The following is a 15728-nucleotide window of genomic DNA, read 5'->3' on the forward strand; positions in this document are numbered from 1 at the left end:
TTGCTACAAAGATTATGGATATTAGAAATAATTGTGATCAATTTTTTAAAATGTTATAAATGAGGTACCTAATAAAATGGAAGCTGCCTCAGCACGGATTGAAGAGGCAGAGAGGAGAATAGGTGAATCAGAAGAAATAATTATAGAAAAAGAGGAAGCTTAGAAAAAGAGAGAGAAATTTACCCAGGAGCACGAAAGAAGAATTCGAGAACTGAGTGGTGCAATCAAACAGAACAATATCTGTGTCATAGGAATTCCTGAAGAAGAAGAGAGACAGAAAGGGTCTGAAGGGGTACTTGAACAAATCATAGCTGAGAATTTCCCCAATCTGTGGAAGGGAACTGACATTGAAATCCAAGAGGTACAGAGAACTCCCCTCAGAAGTACTTGAACCCATCTTCTGCACAACATATCCTAGTGAAACTGGAAAATAAAAGGACATAGAATTCGGAAAGGAGATAGAAATAAAAGAGGCCTAACAGACAAAGGGAGACATATAAGGGTGGTTACAGACCTATCTACTGAAACTTGCCAGGCCAGAAAAGAATGGCAGAAAATCTTCAATGTGATGAACAGGAAATATATTCAGCCAAGAATCTTCTATCCAGCAAGTCTGTCATTCAGAATAGAAGAAGAAATAAAGGTGTTCCCAAATAAACAAAAATTGAGAGAATTCATCACCACCAAACCAGCCCTACAAGAAATCCTGAGAGGGACTCTATGAGAGAAATGTTGCAAGGAACACAAAGTACCAGAGACACCACTATAAGAATGAACCCTACAGAGAACACAATGAATCTAAACATATTGTTCAATAATAACACTGAATGTAAACAGACTGAATGTTCCAATCAAATGACACAGGGTAGCAGATGGATAAAAAAAACAAAATCTATCTATTTCCTGTCGACAAGAGATTCATTTTAGACCTGAGGACACATTGAGATTGAAAGTAGGGTATGGATAAATATCTCTCATGCAACCGGAAGTCAAAAGAATGCCAGAGTAGCCAAAATATATCGAACAAACTGGACTTTAAAGTAAAGGCTGTAACGAGATGAAGAAGGGCATTATGTAATAATTACAGGGTCTATTCATCAGGAAGAGCTAACAATTATAAACATCTACGCACAGAATTCGGAAGCACCCAAAAACATAAAACAATTAATCACAAACAGAAACAATCTTATTGGTAAAAATGTGCTAATTGCAGGGCATTTTAATATTCCACTTGTACCAATTGATAGATCAACAAGACAGAAAATCACTAAGGAAACAATGGTCTTGAATAACACATTGGAAAAGATGAATTTGACAGATATATTTAGACCTCTACATTCTGAGGCTATGGAATTCACTTTCTTCTTGAGTTCATATGATACATTCCCCAAGAAAGTCTGCATACTGGGTTATAAAGCAGCCCTCAATAAATATAAACAAATTGAGATCATTCCATGCACACGTTTAGATCACAATGCTGTGAAACTTGAAATCAATCACAGGAAAAGTTCTGGAAAACCTCCAAAAACATGGAGGTTAAAGATTAGCCTACTAAAGAATGATTGGGCCAATCTGGCAATGAGAGAAGAAATTAACAAATTTGCAGAAACAAATGAAAATGAAAATACAACAATCCATCTCATTGGGATACAACAAAGGCACTCCTAAGAGGAAAATACATTGCAATCCACGCCTCTTTCAAGAAACTAGAAAAAGAGCAAATAGAAAATCTAACAGTGCACCTAATGGAACTAGAAGGGGAGCAGCAAGAGCACCCCAAACCCCACAGAAGAAGAGAAATAATAAAGATCAGGGCAGAAATAAACAATATAGAATAAAAAAAAAACCAGTTGAACAGATCAATGAAACCAAGAACTGGATTTTTGAAAAAATGAACAAAATTGAAAAGTTTCTTGCTAAGCTTCTAAAAAAAAAAAAGAGCACTCGGATAGACAAAATCACGAATGCTAATGGAACTACTACAACCTATCCCTCAGGAAAACAAGCAATTATCAGGAAATACTATGAAAACTTATATGACAACAAACGGGACAACCTAGAAGAAATGGACAAATTCCTAAACACATATGCACTGCCAAAATTCAAACTGGAAGAAATAGAAAATATGAGCAGTCCCATAACTAGTGAAGAAATTGAATCAGTTATCAAAAATCTCCCAACAAATAAGAGCCCTGGGTCAGATGGCTTCTCAGGGGAATTCTACCAGACATTTAAAGCAGAGTTAATACCCATTCTTCTCAAGCTATTCCAAAAAATAGAAATGGAAGGAAAACATCCGGACTCATTCTATGAAGCCAGCATCACATTGATTGCCAAATCAGATAGAGAGACCCAGCAAAAAAAGAGAACTACAGGCCAATATCCTTAATGAATACAGATGCAAAAATCTTCAAGAAGATTCTAGCAAATCGAATTCAACAGCATATAAAAATAGTAATCCACCATGATCAAGTGGGATTCATTCCTAGGTTTCAGGGCTGGTTCAATATTCACAAATCCATCAATGTGATACATCATATTAACAAAAGGAAGAATAAAAACCATATGATTTTGTCAATAGACGCAGAAACAGCATTTGACAAAATACAGCATCCTTTTTTAATAAAAACCCTCGAGAAAGTCGGGATAGAAGGAACTTATGTAAACATCATAAAAAACATTTATGAAAATCCCACAGCTAATATCATCCTCAATGGGGAAAACTGAGAGATTTCCCCTGAGATCATGAACATGACAGGGAGGTCCAACTCTCACCACTATTTAAAATAGTGCTGGAAGTCCTAGCATCAGCAATCAGACAACAAAAGGAAATAAGAGGCATCAGAATTGGCAAAGATGAAGTCAAACTTTCACTTTTTGCAGATGACATGATCCTCTACATGAGAAACCTGGCAGACTCCACCAGAAGCCTTCTAGAACTGATCAATGAATTCAGCAACGTCGCTGGGTACAACAGAAATGTACAGAAATCGGTTGCATTTTTATACACCAATAATGAAGCAACAGAAAGAGAAATCAAGAAACATCATATTCACAATTGCATGAATAATCATAAAATACCTAGGAATAAACCTAATAAAAAATGTAAAAGACCTGTACAATGAAAACTATAGAAAACTTATGAATAAAATTCAAGACACAAAGACATGGAAAAACATTCCATGCTCATGGATCAGAAGAATAAACATTGTTAAAATGTCATTATTATTCAAAGCTATTTACATATTCATTGCAATCCCAGTCAAAATGGCACCAGTATTCTTCTCATCCTAAAATTCGTATGGAATCACAACCCCCCTCTCCCGAATATCCAAAGTAGTATTGAACAAGAAAACCAGGAACAGCATGCATCACAATCCTAGACTCTAGTACAAATCTGTCATCATCAAGGCAGTATGGTATTTTCACAAAAATAGACACATAGACGAATGGAATAGAATAGAGAACCCAGAACTGGGACCACAAATGTATGGCCTATTAATCTTTGACAAAGCAGGAACGAGTATCCAATGGAAAGAAGACAGCCTCTTTACCAGATGGTGCTTGGAGAACTGGAGAGCAACATGCAGAAGTTTGAAACTAGACCACTTTCTTACGCCATACACAAAAACAAACTCAAAATGGATGAAGGATCTGAATGTGAGACAAGAAACCATCAAACCCCTAGAGAAGAAAGCAGGAAACAGCCTCCTTGACCTCAACCAAAGCAATTTCCTACTCAACACATCCCCAAAGGCAAGGGAATCAAAAACCAAAATAAACTATTAGGACCCCATCAAGATAGAAAGCTTTTGCACTGCAAAGTAACCAATCAAAAAAACTAATAGGCAACCAATGGGATGGGAAAAGATAGTTGCAAATGACATATCGGATAAAGAGCTAGTATCCAAAATCTACAAGGCACTCATCAAACTCCACACCCAAAAAATGAATAATCCAGTGAAGAAATGGGCAGAAGACATGAATAGACGCTTCTCCAAAGAGGACATCCAGATGGCCTACAGACACATGAAATGATGCTCAACGTCACTCATCATCATGGAAATACAAATCAAAAACACACCGAGATACCACCTCACTCTGGTCAGAGTGGCTAAAATGAACAAATCAAGAGACTATAGATGCTGGCAAGGATGTGGAGAAATGGGCACCCTCCTACACTGTTGGTGGGAATGTAAACTGGTACAGCCCTTCTTGAAAACAATATGGAGGTTCCTCAAAATCTATGAATAGAACTCCCCTATGACCCAGCTATAGCACTGCTGGGTATTTACCCAAGGGATACAGAAGTGCTGATGCATAGGGACACATGTACCCCAATGTTCATAGTGGCACTTTCAACAATAGCCAAATCATGGAAAAAGCCTAAATGTCCATCAACTGATGAATGGATCAAGAAGATATGGTTTATCTATACAATGGAATACTACATGGCAATGAGAAAGAATGAAGTCTGGCCATCTAGCAAAGTGGATGGACCTCAATGGTGTCATGGTAAGCGAAATAAGTCAGATGGAGAAGGACAGATACTCTATGTCTTCACTCATAGGTATAACGGTAGAAACACAACAGTGGACCATGGGGAGGGGAAGGGGGGAAAAGAGTTATTGAGAGGGAGGAAGGCAAATCGTGAGAGTCTGAAAACAAACTGAGGGCTAAAGGGAGAGGGGGGAAAAGGGGGTGAAGGTCATGGAGGGGGGCACTTGTGAGGAAGAGCACTGGGTGTTATATAGAAACCAACTTGACAATAAACTGTAATTAAAAAGAAAATAAGATTCTCAGGCACCTGGATGGGCCAGTCTGTTAAGCAGCCAACTTTGGCTTAGGTCATGATCGCATTCACCTTTGTGAGTTTGAGCCCCGCGTCAGGCTCTGTGCTAACAATTCAGAGCCTGGAGCCTGCCTCAGATTCTGTGTCTTCCTCTCTCTTTGCACTCCCCCACCTGCTCTCTGTCTCTTTCTCAAAAATAAATAAAAATAAAAATAAAACAAAATTTTGTAAAGGAAAGAATTAAATTGATAAGATTTCTTATCAGCAAATTTATAATACAAGAAGATAACAGTAATAATTTAAAGACTGGACCTATAATGTTTAAAAGAATTTTGAACTTATAATTTTATTTTCAGCCATTGTTAATTTAAATGTAATAAATAATAAAAATATTTGGAACATACATAGTCTCAGAAAGTTTGGCACACCTTCTGACCACAAAGATCCTTGCTGAAGTCAATTTTGGAAGAGGTCTTCAAGTTAGAATAGAAAAAAAGAGATGCTACAAGAAATATGGAAGTATCATTGATTAAATATCATGGTATGGTTTATTGCTGATATGAAACACTTAAAGATACTGAACAGAAAAGAAGAAAAAGCATACTATGGAGTAATCCAGATCTAAATATTTAAATATCAGAATGATAGGGAAAGTGTGATGGGACCCAAAGGACATAGAATAGATTCAAATAGTTGTATTGTTAACAGAAAAATATAGATATTGATAAACTGACAGTTAAATATACATGGATATTGAAGGAAACCACAGTAAGAAAAAAAGTAGAATGTGTAACTTTTTATCCAAAAGAAGAAAATTCCATCTATCCTAATGAAAGCTGGAAAGAAGACAAAATGAATGGGTCAAAAAAGATTTCCAATGTGGACTTCCTCTAGGTATTGAAAACATCCACTGTGTGGTCATGGGTAACAGTGGCTGGAGTGAAATAGAATTGAAACATTCAACAGAACTGAGAAGCTAAGTTGCTGATTCATGACATGTCTGCATGGATCCAACTGCCAGAGATGAGACATTTTATCTTCTCTCACTCAAGACTTCTGTTTTTGGGTTTTCCCATCCTCTACCCTCTTTGCCAACCTCTATAATTTATGGGTAATAAAAAATAAACAGATTTCTTAGAGGGGGCAGCAAGAAAGGTAGAATCTTCAGGGGAATACCAGGTCTTAGTTAAGGAATGATCAATAAAGAGAAGCAGCAAAAATATTTCTATATATTTCCGTGGGCTTAGCTTGCTTTACTTTACAACATGGCTTGAGGGAGAACTGTGAAAAAGTTTTAAAGTTGGAACGTCAATAACAGGAAGAGAATGGTATAAGGAATTCATGATTAGAATTGGAGGATAGGGAGAGTATAGGTGATGGTGCAGGGAGGTGCTTGATTTTGGGTGGTGTCTGGGGATTATAAGGATGAAAAGCATAGATGAAATTGGCTTCCCACAAACTCTCCAATATTGGAGTACATTGTTGAGCTGAATTGTTAGATACCAGTACCCTGGAACCATGATTCTTACTCCCTCACCTAGCTAACTTGCTATGTTCAAAGCAGCAATAAAGCCTCCTTTAGCCTTATTTCTCATTCCATTTCTTTACTTCCTCCTCCATTTCCCACTTCTCTCTCACATCCCTTTATCACATTACTACCTACTACTTTTACACTTTTTACAGTTAGATCACTAGACCAGATGTACTTATAATAACCATTGGTCAACTTGTAGGACTTTAGACAAAGGTTGCCACCTTGTGGTTGGAAACCAAAATAACCAAGATGGGACGGGTAAAACAGATGTGAATTTGGGGTCTCATATTTTACAGTGCATCAGAATCACCTAGAGGGCTAGGTAAAACACAGTGTTGGACCCCATACCCACCGATTCTGATTCAGTAAGTCTGAGTTGAAACTCAAAAACTTGCATTTCTAACATGTTCCCAGGGGATGCTGCTGTTGCTGCTTCAAGGAGGACAATTTGAAAACTGCTTTAGATAAACCTCATTCAGGATAAGCAGACCCCCAGGTTGGCCATCCAAGATTAGTAAAATTAGAGTTTGAACCTAGATCTATTTAACTGCAAAATACATTAGGGTTTTGCTACACTATTATTAGGAAATGCAGGTGATACTGCTTGGTCAGCAGTCTGGATTGTATTCAGTGTCTCTGGGAAGGGTAATTACTTACAAGAGGAAGGAATGGTATCCATTATTCCTGCATGGATTAAATTTACCATGGTATAATTAACAATTCCCCTACTGTTGGAAATTTAGGTTTCTTCCAAATTTGCACAATTATTTAAAAATTTTAAAGTAAACTTCTTTGTTCATAAACCCTTCTCTTGCTATTTACTGATCACCTCTGATAGAATAATTTTGATATATTTTTAGGATATTAACAGTCTCCCTTCTCATGAGGGGTGAGGATATGTGGGTACAAGGGAGATGTGGAAACTAAGAGTCCTATTCCACCAAATGTACTACTATGAGCAGAACTGGACATAGGCTCTTGCTCTTCTGGCGATTACAGTCTAGCATAACACTCAAACATTAATCAACTAGTCATACAAATAAATGTAAAATTGCAGCTGTAAAAATGTTATGAAGAGAAGGTGAACATGGTGGTAGGCAGTGTGACAGTGCTTCCAGATTATAATGATAAACTTTAAAATAATACTAACATTTTAATAATTTTATTATGATTACTATTTTGATAAAATTTCCAATTTATTCTTGTATACCAGAATTTGAATATATAATGAAGCGTTTTGGATTTGGTAATAGCTTTGGCTGAATATTGATTTTGATACCTGTCCAAGCAGCATTTGGCCAAGCCGTGGATTAGGTGAACCTCTACCACTGACCTGGCACAACCATGTCTCTCTGTGATGGACAGATTTTGAGGTGGCCCCTTATGATCCCCATCTCCTGGTACTCACACTTCTGTGTAATTCCCTTCACTAGAATATGAACAGAAACTCATATTCTGGCTTGCTTCTAACCAACAGAAGATGGCAAAGGTGATAGGATGTTACTCCTTTGATTACATTATGTTATGTGAGAGTCCATCTTGCTAGCCAACTCGTTTTAGAGTGTCTCTCTCTATTTTCATTGCTGGTCTTGAAGAAGCAACCTGCCATGATTCCTAAAGCCACAGGAAAAGGAAGTCTGACAACTGGAGTGAGCATGGAAAAAGACCCTTCCCTAGCTAAGCCTTTAGATTAGAGCCCAGTTCTGATTATGACCATGATTGCAGCCTATGGAGAACTCAGCTAAACTTTACCTTGACTCTTGACACATAGAAACTGTGAGATAATAAATGAGTGCTGTTTTAACTCATTAAGTTGTGGTAGCATTGTAAGCTAACTCACCTTCTTTGCAACACTTTGGCCCTTCTGATACCTTCTGATACGTATCACCTTTCCATTCTTTTATACGCCCCTCCCTCTACCTGGGATCTTCCTCCACCTACTTTACTCCACTTCTGCCTGGCTAACCCCTTTGGATCTTAGCTGAATCATCACTTCCCTTGGAAATGTTTCATTAACCTCCATTTTGTATATTTTTCTTCCCTGAAAAATTTGAGGTGGGAAAGTTGACTTACAGGTTTTAAGCCATTGTCATAAGGTGTGAAAAATTCCCACGTAAGCTTTTTTCTTGAAAGAATAATGAAATTAAGTACTAAAAGTTAAATATAGATTTAAAGGTTATTTTGTTTAGTGTTATAAATATTAATGTCAAATAAGTTTATAGTTTAGAATTATAATATACTTGGATATTTGCTTATGAAAATTAAAGACGTATTGTGCAAAATTGATATAGTATTCTTTCTAAGGTTACCTAGTGAGTACTCACTCTCAAAATTTATATTAAATACCAATCTACTTCCCTATTTAACTGTATTAAAGCTTTTAAGGTTTATGGACATAAAATTAATAGTTCTTATAATCACCTTTTAATTTTTGTTGTGTTTTGATTTAGCAATAATAGGTACACATTTATTCTTCAACTCATTGATAGAATTAAAACACATAGAACATATGATGATATTTCCTTTCTTTGTTACTTCTAGAATTCTTATTTACATTTAAAGTGAATATTAAGATATTAACAATAAATCCAAATTACTTCCTTTGTCCATATTGTTGTCATTGCTATGCTAAGAATGAACTGGACCTTTCTTTCAGCAAACAAAAAATAAATTAAAAGTGGATTAAAGACGTAAATGTGAGAACTGAAACCATAAAAATACTAGAAGAGAACACAGGCTGTAACTTCTTTGACATTAGTCATATCAAATGTGAGATAATAAATATGTGTTGTTGTAAGAAACTGTTTTTGGTAATTTGTTAGATAGCAGTATATAACTAATATAGCAGACATAATATACCCCAACATCAAAGCAGAAGTTTTAAATATCCTTTCATGGTTTGGTACTGTATTCCTTGAGCTTTAGCTTTCCAACAAGAAAGAGTATGCCCAAGAGAGTGGCAGTTACTTTAGCTAGGGCCCTTAAATGAAAAGATTCACGAAGCCATCTGAACCCAATGAAGTTCAGCAAAGCCACAGGTAACCATTAGCCCTCATATAAGATGAACAGGAAATGTTTGTTGTAACAGACTGAAATCTAGGAGTTATTTGTGGCAACAAAAGCTAAGTAATTCAAAGTTGAAGATATTTAGCTATTTAGTCTTTAAATATCAGAGCCAAAGCTGAGGAGTGATGTCACCAAAATAATGAAGTAGGAGACCCCAGCCTTTGTCCTTCCACTAAAGTCAACAAGTTACCTAGCAGTTCATGAACAAAAACAGCTCTGAGAGATCACAGAAGTCCACTTAAGAAATGTCAGCAACACAGTGCAACAAAAAAGGGAAGAAATAACAGCTTAATGAAGATACTTGAATTGCCTGACAAAGAATTCAAAATAATTTTTCTAAGATTCTCAGAGAGCTACAAGAAAACACAGATAAACAATTTAATGAAATCAGGAAACAATACGAGAACAAAATGTGAAGCACAACAATAAGAGAAAACATAAGGAAGAACCAAACAGAAATTTTGGAGCTGGGAATACAATGAATGAACTGAATAATTTAATAGGGAGCTTCATCATCAGACTGGAACAATCAGAAGACAGAATCAATGAGATTGAGAACAGTTAATTTGAAATTATCCGATCAGAGGAGAAAAAATTAAAAAGGATGAAAAGGAATGAAAAAAGCCTCTAGGGCTTATGGGACACCATTAAAAGAAACACTCTATGCATCATAGGAGTTCCAGAAAAAGAAGAAAAGAAAATGTTTATTTAAACAAATAGTGGCTGAGAACATCCAAACTTGAAGAAAGGTTTGGACATCCAAGTTCATGAAGCTAATGGGTTACCCCATAACTTCAATCTAAATCCATCTTCTCTAAGACATATTATAATGAATTATTTAAAATTAAATACAAAAGAGATTTTAAAAGCATTAAGAGAAAAAAAATCTCATACAAGGAAACCCCCATAAGGCTATATCCTTCCAAGCCAGGAGAAAGTGAGATGATCTACTTAAAGTGCTGAAAGAGAGGTGCCTGGGTGGCTCAGTCAGTTAAGTGTCCAACCCTTGATTTCAGCTCAGGTCATGATCTCATGGTTTGTGAGTTCAAGCCCTGAATTGAGCTCTGCTGACAGTGCAGAGCCTGCTTGGAATTCTGTCTCTTCTGTCTCTTTCTGCCTCTTCTCCACTTGTTCTCTCTCTCTCCCTCCCTCCCTCCCTCTCTCTCTCTCTCTCTCTCTCTCTCTCTCTCTCTCTCACACTCTCACTCTGAAATAAACATTTGCAAAAATAAAGTGCTGACAGAAAAAACTGCCAACCAACAGGAATTTACCCAGCAACGCTGTTCTTCAGAAATGAAGGCAAGATAGACTTTTCCAAAAAACAAAAGCTTATAGTTGATCACCACTAGACATGCCTTAAAAGAAGTGCTAAAACTTTAAGACATTGATGAAAGAAATTGAAGGAGATGCAAATAGATGGAATGACATTCCATGTTCACAGATCAGTGTAGTTAGTGTTGTTAAAACATCCATACTATTCAAAGTAATCTATGGGTTCAAAGCAATCTTTATCAAAATTCCAATGGCATTTTTCACAGAAAGAGAAAAAATCCTAGAATTCATATGGAGCCACAAAAGAGACCAAATAGCCAAAGCAATCTTCAGAAAGAGCAAAGCTAGAGGAGCCATCGCATTATATTACAAAGCTTACTATATCAAAATAGTATGGTATTGGCATAAAAACAGACACATAGTCCAATGAAACAGAATCAAGACACCAGAAATAAGTACAGGGATATATGATCAACCAATATTTGACAAGGGAGCCAAGAATACTCAATGGAGAAAGGATAGTCTCTTTCATAAATGGTGCTGGGAAAATTGAATATTCACATGCAGAAAAATGAAATTGGACATCTATATTATACCACTTACAAAAATTAACTTGAAATGGTCTAAGGACTAAAACATAACGCCTAAAACCATAAAACTTATAGAAGAAAGCATAGGCAGTCAGTTCTTAGACATTAGTCTTGGCAATGATATTTTTGGATTTGACACCAAAACCAAAAGCAACAAAAGCAAAAAATAACAAGTGGGACTGTAGCAAACTACTAAAATTATTTAAGCACAAGAAGGGGTGACAGTTATATTTAGATTTTGGAAAGTTCAGCACGAAGAATAGACTATAGAGGGCAAGAGATGATATAGGAAAAATAGTGAATGCTGTAGTTTAGAAAGTAATAATTGTGGAAAGAGAAGTGAATAGATTTGGACATATTTATGAAATAGAATTGATAGCACTTGGTGATGGATTCTATATGGGAGGAGTGAGAGAGAGGAAGATGTCTAGAATCACTCTAATATGTCTGGCTTTCCTACCCGGTTGGATAGCGGTATCATTCATTCACTGAAATATAAAGAACACTGGAAGGAATTAGGTTTGGGAAGGAAAGATCACATGTTGCATTTTGGACACATGGGGTTTAAGTGTCATTGAGCCAAAGATATAAAGCTTTGGAAACTAAGAGAAGATGTAAACTATAAATATAAATTTAAAAGTCAGGTTTATGTGGGAGGTGAACTATAAGCATGGTATGGATGAATTTTCTGAAGGGAGCAGGGATGGGACCGGGCTTTAAGACACTCCAACATTTAACAATTGTGTCAAGAAGGAGAAGTTAGTGTAAAGTATCTCCAGAATATGAAGCCCACAGCAAAGGCGTCATGAATACAGGACTCTCATAAAATATTACTACTCCATATTTCTGAAATGTTTACAATGATTTAGGGCCACTGGGCTAAGTCCTAGTGGTGTAAATTAGTTTCTGCCCTCAAGAAACCCATAACCTAAAGAAGGAGACAGAAAGCATAAACACTTAACTTACCCAAATATTATATGCTGTTATTAATATAATAAAGGGATATTTCTGAAGAAGGTAAAATCTTAGTTGACACCAAAGGGTAAGCTGGAATTAGCTAAATGGAGGAAGTTGGGCTAGGGATTTTCAGGCAGAAGAACCTACGTCTCTGAAAGCAGAGGGATGAGATTGTCATGGTATTATTTGGAGAACTAGCTGGAGCTAAGGATGAGTGTGGGGAGGTGTCAGGAGTCATAGCTGGAGAAGTACACAGGAGATAGATCACAAAGTGTCTTGTATGCAAAGAGTCAGGACTTTATCCTGTGGGCAATGAGGCCAGTTAGAGGAAGTTAACCTTGGATGCCATTTGGGGGCCAGGTTTGGAGAGTGTTGTTATGGGTACCTTATGCTCAGAGCCTGGTGCTAAAAGATATAACTCCTTTACTTTAATAACCACATAAGTATTCCCTTCATATAACTGAAAGGAACACTAGGTCTCAGAGTGAGGGCAGAGATAGTTCTAGGTGTAAGAGAGTTGAGTGTCATTCTAGCAAGCTCCAGAAGACACAATTTTCGTCGTTTTCAGATTGTTTAAGCTATGTTTGGCCAATACTAGGTTTGTTTACAAAAGGTTGCAGTGGTCGATTCTCACAACAGGCTTACTTACTTATTAGCTACCGGACCCTGGGAAAGTGACCAAAATTGTGTTCTAAATGCATAGCATTACCTAATTTATCCAGTCTCATTATTCTCCTCTATCTGCTTCTCCTTACTCTTACCATTGCCTACTTTTCTAAAAGAAAACTAAAGCTTTCCAATTTGTAAAAGGCATTTAAATACATAGTCATTTATGAGACTTCTAAACAGGAGTTGTTTAAGGTTACCCAAAACAGGAGTTTTCTCTCAATTACAAGTTATCATTTGATACATCTACTAATGGGTTTGGCCTGCTATTATGCTTTTATCAAACTAAAAAATGTGGACAAATCAGGGTACAAATTGTTATTTTTTAGGCACTTTAACTAATTCACATTTACCCTAATGCATTTTCAAGTTAGAAAGATTTTTCTCTCATGGCCTTTTCTCAAATTGTTTCCCCTGAAAAAATAAATACAACCAACTCAGCACATGAGGAAGTGAATTCCATTAATTACTCTCTTTTAGATAGAAAATCAGTAGCTGGGAGGAAAGTGGGAATTCACAACCATATGGTTTTACTCGGTTAACAGCAATGAGCAAATCCTGGATGAAGAATCATATTTAAGAAAACAGTTGACACATAGAGTATGGTTTCTGAAGGTTTACATTGCCCAGTTGGAGAGAAATTTTGGCCAAAGCTGTTTAGCCTGTGGCCATGTTTAAACCATGCAAAAAATGGGCAAGATTTCCACGTCATATAAGTTGGTTGTCATTATCAAGATCAGAATTCAACCTTTCTGTTTAAATGATTTTTATATCCAACTTCTTCAGTGACAATAGATTGCCACCATTTTACTAGACATTTTAAAAATTTCATTATAAATTCCATTTAGTGAGAAAATAAGAATATCTCTGCTGAAAATTAATGTAAAAATATTTTAGTTACTACAGTAACAAACTTTAGCTTATTGTTAATGGCTGTGGAATCAAGGAAAAGTCTGTTTTGCCGTGATGTACTAGGGTAAAAAATGATTATGTATGTGTGTGTATTTTTATAAAGTATTATGACATTGTTTAAGCCACTTTCATTAGGACAGAAGTACCATGAAAGTGGGGCATATTGCCTGTTTTGATTAATTCTGAATCCCCTGAACATAACACAATACCTGAAATATTAGTTGAATAAATGAATGGATAGCATTACACACTTACATCCCTTTTGTTTAATTTACAAACAGGAAAAATGCTGCTACATAAAGTCACAGAGCAGTTGCAAAGATTACATTAGAATTTTTGTTTAAAAAGTTGTATATTTAGGGGTGCCTGGGTGGTTTAGTCAGTTAAGCAGCTGACTCTTGATCATGGCTCAGGTCATGGTCTCATGGTTTTGAGATCGAGCCCCACGTTGGGCTCCATGCTGACAGAGTGAAGCCTGCTTGGGATTCTCTCTTCCTTTCTCTTTGACCCTTACCCATGTGTGTGTGTGCTCTGTCTCTTTCTCTCTCTCAAAATGAATGAATGAATGAATGAATGAATGAACTTTAAAAATTGTATATTTAGACTGTAAGAATAGTGGAAGTAAAGCTATGTGAAAATTAAGGAAGTCAATAACACTTAAGTTGACCCCAAATCTAAAGAGGTTTGAGAAAAGTAGAGAATTCCCTTAAACCACTCTCAAATTCAAGCCCAAGTAATATACAGGTGAAATAGTTCTTTTCCTACTGTTCTGAATGCAGCATTTTCTTGGGATGTGGTCATCTTGCTGGCAGCTAATAGATGACATTGTTCTGAAATATTTTCTCTGCAGGCCCCCAAAAATCTTGACTCGGTGCAAAGAAAGTTTGGGCAAGGAGGGGAATCACCATTTACTGAGGACCTACCACATGTCCAGCTTTGCTAAGGATTTCATTTGTTTCCTATTTCAGCTTTATAATAATAGTTAATACTCATTGAGTACTTACTCTATGTTAGGTACTTTACATGGATTAACTCAATAATTCCTTACACTAACCCAGAGAAGTATTTTTGTCATCTCTACTTGACAGAAGAGGGTACCCAAGGCACAGAGAAGTTAAATATGCTCTAAGTCCCAACTTGTAATTGGTGCGGCCAGTATTCAAACCCAGGTGGTGTGGATTCCAGAGTGCAGGTTTTAAGCTGCCTCCCTAGAGGAAAATTATTTTTATTATTACAGAGGAGCTAAGGTTTGATAAATAAAGTGACTTCCCAGAGATGCCTGGGTGGCTCAGTCAGTCAAGCGTCTGACTTCAGCTCAGGTCATTATCTCATGGTTTGTGGGTTTGAGCCCTGTGTTGGGCTTTCTGCTGCCAGTGCAGAGCCTGGAGCCTGCTTCATATTCTGTATCTCCTTCTTGCTCTGCCCCTCCTCCATTCACTCTCTTTCTCTTTATCTCTCAAAAATAAATAACATTAAAACAATAAAATAAAAATAAAGTGACTTTCCAAGATCATATTAACAGAGCTGTCTGGCTCAAAAGTTGAGGGTGCTTTAGTTTTCCTTACATTTTTGCTTCAATCTCACCTCAATACATATAGTAAACCTGGCAGCTAATTTTTATTGTCTACTTACTGTATGCCAAGCATTATTTTAAGTGCTTCACATGGATTGTCTCAATGAATCTTCATACTAACAATTTAGGTGGTGCTTTTATTAGCTCCCTTTTACAGCAAAGGTTGAGAGGGTCAAGTAATTTTTTAAAGGTGACATAGTAAATTGGCGGAGTCAAGATTTAAAACCTGGTTTATTTGCCTAATGAGCTGAAGTTCTTAACCACTCTACCATACTACCTGCCTAGGAAGATTGTCCCTCTTCCCCAACAGGGTCTGTTCCCATTATTCATGCTGAAGTCAGGAGATACAGCTGAGACTACTCTTAT

This window comes from Suricata suricatta, chromosome X (genome assembly GCF_006229205.1).
Source record: "Suricata suricatta isolate VVHF042 chromosome X, meerkat_22Aug2017_6uvM2_HiC, whole genome shotgun sequence".
NCBI classification, from domain to species: domain Eukaryota; kingdom Metazoa; phylum Chordata; class Mammalia; order Carnivora; family Herpestidae; genus Suricata; species Suricata suricatta.